At 34.8% G+C, this 6,740-nt stretch overlaps 1 long non-coding RNA gene across 2 annotated transcripts; it reads right to left on the reverse strand.

Moving 5' to 3' along the window:
• Positions 1-431: 431 nt before the first annotated feature.
• Positions 432-4,104, reverse strand: LOC145069869 (uncharacterized). 2 transcript variants are annotated; one of them, XR_013689703.1, is made up of 5 exons: positions 3,708-4,104; positions 3,328-3,620; positions 2,908-2,958; positions 639-720; positions 432-564 (listed from the first exon to the last, which is right to left on the reverse strand). It is a non-coding gene; the product is annotated as an uncharacterized LOC145069869 (long non-coding RNA). The 2 variants fall into 2 exon arrangements; XR_013689704.1 differs by lacking the exons at positions 3,328-3,620; positions 3,708-4,104 and adding an exon at positions 3,057-3,205.
• Positions 4,105-6,740: the final 2,636 nt, after the last annotated feature.

Genomic DNA, 6,740 nt, shown 5'->3' on the forward strand with positions numbered 1-6,740 from the left:
GGTAGATCCTTAAGATTAAAGAAGATGATGGGGATGGGTAATTGGGTTAATTGTTTGATGATTAAACATAATAATTATATTATTGTGGGTTGAAAACCCTATGTACTCACCAGGTTTCCCAACCTGACCCACTCAGTTTATTTATATCACAGGTGTCGATATGAAGTCACATTACACTGAGAGATTAAGGAAATATAGATCACTAGTGATAACGAATGTAAGTTTTGTTTATGCTTATGTTTCTGTATGGACGATGACATCCCAATGTTTTAAATGAATAAAAATACATTTCTTCAGAAATGCTTTAATAACGAATTTATCATGTTTCACTGGGAACAAATTCTGCACATTTTTATTAAAAAGAGGTACTCTGATTTTTATAAAGCATAAACAAAATCGGTTTTTTCTGGCTGTGAAAATGGGGATGTCACATATGCTTCCTCGGAGTTGTAATTAACAACCATACTGGTACAATTATTGTCTCATATTTTCGAACTTCCCAAGCCACAATGCCCCTAAATTCAAAATCCCCGTAAGTTTAACTTCAACTTCAATCTTTCCATTCTGCAATCATAACCATCATTTAAATAAGTGGAAGTTCATAATTGGGGTTTGAATTATGTATATAAGAAAATTACCTGGTGAAAGTGCCAATAGAAACCGTATTCATAATTGCAGTACTTACAAATGTCACTATAAGACGTCGAGATCTTCATACTTCTGCTATGTAATGCCTGTGTTTCTGGGCTTGTCATTAATGTTGATATAATAGTCTAGGTTAACCTTTGTAACCCGTTTTGAAATAATAGAAATGTATTATTTGAGTATTATGTGTTTTGTGCTTAATTGCTTAATTATATGGTTGGATTAATTAAGAATAAAAATAAGCATCAAAAATTAAGTGTAAAATAAACTTAATATCTTTGGATAATGTTGTAGTAGTTGAAACGAGGTTTCCGAATATATATATAGAATGCCCAAATCTGACTTCGTATGAGGAAGTTATGATTTACCGAAGTTTCGACTTAGCGGTATGCAGCCCGAAATACTCGATTTAAGATCGAGCGGTTTTTAGCCGAAGCAAGCTAAACGAGAATTGAAGGTCTCGTTGTTGGGATCGAAGCGATGAAAAGTTAGGCGAGAACGGACGTCAAACGAAGAAGTTATGAATTTATAACGAAGTTTTTCTGTACCGGCCTATTAAAAATAAATAATAAAAATAAAGTTAAAATTAGCCGACAAAGTCTAAACGAAAGTTGTAGAGCGTAGTCTTACCTTCGCGTGGATATAAAGAACGTCGAAAACGGAGTTCATATGAAGAAGATATTAATTTTCAAAGTTTATTAAATAATTAATATTTAAATTTAATTATTAAACCCGGTATTATCCGAAGGGGAGTCACCGGGCATATCCGAAGTACGCCCAGCGTACTGCTGTACGCCCCACGTACAGCGAAGCATGACGACCTTCGCACTCGAGTTCTTCGGATGACGAACGCCATGATGATTTCGGACGAGTACGCCCCGCGTACTCCGAGGCTCCAGCCTCCTATAAATAGGATGCGAGGGTTCTGGGCTTATTTGCTCATTTCTCCTTGTTTTTGTGCCGAAGATCTGCGTGTAAACCCCCGAAGCCATCCCGACACCCCGGATCTCATATCCAAGTTAAGAGGGAAGTTTTACGATCCCGAGAAGTAAGATTCCCGAGCCGAAGCTCTACCCGCGAGAAGTTCGATTTTTGTAAAGATCTTCCAGATCTGCTGAGGATTACTACTTCTGCAAGTCGTAGTGCTGTCTGATCATCTTCTGATCAAGTGAGTGTATACTACCTTTCATAAACACGATAATAATACAAGTATGGTTCGAGTGTATTAAGTATATTGTTGTTTATAAGTGCGAGTGCGTAGTTACTTTCTTCTAACGCATGATTATGAAGTATTTTATACGAAATACGTGTTATGTGTATAATTTTGTTGTTATGTGTGTGAATGTATATTCATTCTCTTCTATCTCATAGATCTGATTTGTTTTCTATGAAATACATGTTATGTGGGTATGCCTCATCTGTTATGTGGAATATATATTGAATGAAAATGCTATACAGGTTTTAAACTATGTATGAGAATATATATTTTTATCTACTAATATGTTGGGTAGAACATGGGTAGATAGTTGGTGTGAAATAAACAGATGAGAGGCCTCGATGTTGTTGTTGATCTAGTTATTCAACGGAGTATGGATAACGACCACGGACTCTTTCTAGACAGTTCAGTGGAACGCTAGCAGGTTCATAACCTGTAGGTGTTGTGAACGATGTGTTCACCGGTGTACTCTATCCCCCTCATGGTTGCCTTTAGGATATCTATTGTTGAGGAAACCCCTTAGCAGTAATGTCCGTCCCGATGAAAATCCTAGATTAGTTCCCTTGAGATAGATGTTGTTTTAGGGACGTAAAGTGAGGATAACGGGAATGGGTAATCGGGATAGTGATTGGTTGGTGAAATTAAATATAATTAATTTATTGTGGGTTGAAAACCCTATATGCTCACCAGGCTCCCAAGCCTGACCCACTCAGTTTATTTGTATTACAGGAAGTGGCGCAAGGGCGTAAGATGGATGAATCATCAAGTTGTTTTGTTTACAAGTCTGTATATGTATATATTTGTTGAATGACTTGTAATGTTATCGTTTATGCTTTATGGTATGTATCGGAACATGACATCCCGAGTTTTGATTATATAATGAAAATGCATCTTTTGATGAAATGCTTTGATAAATATTACTTTATCATGTTTTGTTTTGGGAACAAATTTTGCAACACTTTTAAATCAAAAGGATTTACTCTGAAATTATTTTAAAAAGCATAAATGAAATCGGTCTTTTCTGGTCGAGATTTTGGGGATGTCACATGCTAAGCCACTTCTCTAGTCTTGATGCTTCGAGAGGATTGCATGATCATCTTCATGCATACATACATAATTTTCAATTGTTTCAACACCTTTAGTGAAATTTGTAAAATATGCATCAAAGTGCTCGGTATAATAAGTAGATAATTACCTGAAGCATAAAATCAATCTGTTCTACTGGCATAACAGGCAAATCTTCTAACCTAGGAACATGAAGTCTATTAGAAAGAGCTGCAGCCAAAACTGTGTTTCTTCCACCAACCTAATTATAATATACTCCTACAATTGAGTACATTACTATTATTATTATTATTATTATTATTATTATTATTATTATTATTATTATTATTATTATTATTATTATTATTGTGTTATTAAAAAAAAGAATGATGATAACTGATAAGTTGATAACATAATAATACCTTAACATTGATCTTCATTGCCACATTTTCAAAGTACTGTATGCGAAGGTTCATGACATTTTTTGACTAGCAGCATTAGGAAATGATTCCTAGATCTGTTTCACATACATGTTTGATTCTTGCTAAAAGAAAAAACAATAATATATAAATAATCAATGTATAAATTAAGATATAGAAGACTTATGATAAGCTCCCTTTGCATCCGGAAGAATCACAAACATGAAGTAAGTTGTCGGGTACAACCTTTTAAATTTAAGTTGTACAATCCTATAAACCCGAATCAGATCAAACTCCTGCCCAATCCACTCAATCAACACCTCAATCCTATAAAAAAATGCAATGCACTAATTTGAACAAAAAAAAACCAACAATCAATTTACCTAGAATGAGAAGGATCAATGAGGCAGGCAACAGGAACATAAGATGGAGATATGGTATATAAGCAAGTCTGTATAGGTGAATAAATCACCAAATGAGTAAATCTTTATGTGCAAAATGAAACTTGTAAAAGCTATAAATTTCCATAACTATAAATCAAACATGCTAAATTAATGTATTAAGTTTTGATTTCAATTTGGGTTTTGGTAGAAAGCTTAAATTGAAATGAAAATCAATGAACACTAAATACTGATTAGCTGGAAGTATGAGTAGAAACATCGACGAACATAATGAATGATGTAGAGAAGGTGTCGATGTTTCCCTCTAAAGGCGTGAATGGTGATTTTTAGGGCTAGAAGTCGTTGCAGACACAATTCCAATTGGTGTTATACGATCGGTCCAAATTGTTGGAATAGTGTCTAAGGCTGCAACTATATTAGGCAAGTATCTGATCTGGTTGTGCATGGTCCTTTTGGGTTGCCTTCACCATAGCAACTTGACAGGATGATTTATAATGAGAGAAGGAATATTATTAAGGAATAATAATACTGTTATTTGATTAATATAAGTCATAAATTAATTAGGAATTAATTTGGTGACTTAAAGAGATTAATTAAATAAAGGGGTATAAACTGTCAATTGTTTGATAGTTGCACTTTGGGCTATATATCCTTTAAAGATAAAGGGTGGACGATTTCTAGGGCTATGGATAGCCATAAAATCGTCCAAGGCTTATCATGGAAAGGATTTGGATTGCTTAGGGCCTAAGTTATCCAATTATGGTTTAAGGGTGAAACCCTAGGAGCCTTACTAGTATAAATAGACCCCATGGGTTAAGGAAATCGGCACTTGTGCTTTAGAAAGAAACCCTGGCCGATTTCTATTCCCTCTCCTCTCTCCTAAATCATCTTCTTGCTAGTTGGTGTTTGTAAGTCATTAGAGGAGTGACAATTGTGACTCTAAAGCCTCAAGGACAACAAGATCAAGCAAGTGATTCAAGGTAAGCTTCTAATCTCTGATTTCATATTGTTATTATTGTATATTAGCCATTAGAAGTCTTGGATTCAATGTATGTTCAATTAGAGAAACCTAGATCCAAGCATTAGGGTTGCATGTGCACATAGGGATGTCCATATGGTTAAAACCCATCAGTGGTATCAGAGCCTAGATTGGTTTCTATTGAATTGATACTTTGATTGCTTGTTTGTTACTTAAAAAATCGTTTTTTGTCCTCTGCCTGATGAACTCGGCGAGTCCCATGGTGGTACTCGACGAGTAGGCTCAACTCGGCGAGTCCATCTTGGTACTCGGCGAGTTCGAGCGTCAGAAGGAGGAAACTTCGAGATTTCTTGCTGTTTATCTTTGAAATACTTGCCTTAATCATATTAGATCAATATAAATCCGATTTTATGATATATATATATATATATATATATATATATATATATATATAGTATATTCTTGACCCAATTGAAGATATTTATCAATTAATAAAATATTTGTTTCCTTATGTGATAATTGATTAATTATTTTATTTTAATTGGTAAATTGTTTTGCAAGAAATCATTAAATAAATCAAATATGGATAATTATGGAATTAATTGTTAATTAAGATTATTTGTTATTTGATCATCTATGTTTTAAATGTTTAAAACTTTCCCTCAAGTTTTGAAATTTATGTTTTGTGATTAAAAGTTTGATTTAGACAATTTAAATTTCAAACCCTAGAATTTTACAAGTTTAAAATCCAACCCTATACAAATATAATATTACAAGATTAATATGTATATATGTATAATTAAAATGCTAGTCTTACCGTTAGTAGGCCTCATTCACGAAGCCGGTCTATAAGGTAGGTATAAGGTCGCTGCCTATAAAATGGCGCTTAATGGGTGTACACTCACACCCACCGCTTGTTTGATCGGTGGAGGGTCGTTAGTCGAACGGGTAGGATAGGGCAACCTCATCTCCTCATTAAAAGTATAATATGAAATACAAAGTAACTACATGTTTTTCAAAAAAAAAATTCCCAATCTTAGTTACTTTAGGAAAAGTGAATTGATGCAATCCCATGAAATTACACTTTACACCCTTGCTAAGAAGTTAGTGGAGCGTGTGTGGTTTACCGGCACACTAATTGGTTCTAAGCAAAGGCGGCAAAGGGTGATTCATTGTTTATCATAGTTCGATGGAGCGTGTGTGGTTTACCGGCACATCGAATAGGTGATCGTTACAATGAAGGCACCATGTGAATTTGCATGGTAATTCACACCCACTTTGTGATCCTCGGTATCCCAGTCACAAACGAGAGGGGCATATCGAGATTTAAACATGCCATTAAAAAGTTTCAATGAATCTCATCCAAACCTAGGAATTCTGATGAGATTAATAATCTTTAATCTATGAAGATCGAATAGATCTTGAACAAGTAATTAAATATAAAACTGTAAGAACATGAAAATAAGAACGAGACAAGGTTGAATCAAACGTGTCGAATGATTAAACAAAATCCTCAGAAGAGCTCGATTAAGAACATCAACTGTAGAGGATTGGTAGGTTACAAGAACGATTAAAGAAATCTGGAAAATACTATCGTTATGCTCTGATCTATCGTTCTAATTTGTTAAATGTTAACCTAATATGCATGCAAGCATATACTTATATATTAAACATAATGGGCTCGCGGTTGGACAGGCCCAAACCGGAATACAAACTAAATAAATAAACTATCGAGCCCAACGATGCAACACTTCAAAATAATCTTCAGCCCAACAATCTCCCCCTTTGCGTCAATTGGAGCGAGACCTTCACTTGTTACTTGGACCAGCAGCTGAAGCAGGTACCTTCTTCTTCACAGTGTTAAACAGACATTTGGTGAGCGAGAGTATTATCTGTCTAAACCTGATGTACCATTGGATCATGTTGTCGAAGTACTTGACATCATCAGCCGAATTCTCTTTACACCTCTTGATGATCGATAATTCGTGCTCCAGACAAGCGGTGGTGTAAAGGTGTTTGTCAGTTAAAGCAAAGAG

This window comes from Lactuca serriola, chromosome 8 (assembly GCF_051521515.1).
Source record: "Lactuca serriola cultivar US96UC23 chromosome 8, Lser_US96UC23_V15, whole genome shotgun sequence".
Classification (NCBI taxonomy): domain Eukaryota; kingdom Viridiplantae; phylum Streptophyta; class Magnoliopsida; order Asterales; family Asteraceae; genus Lactuca; species Lactuca serriola.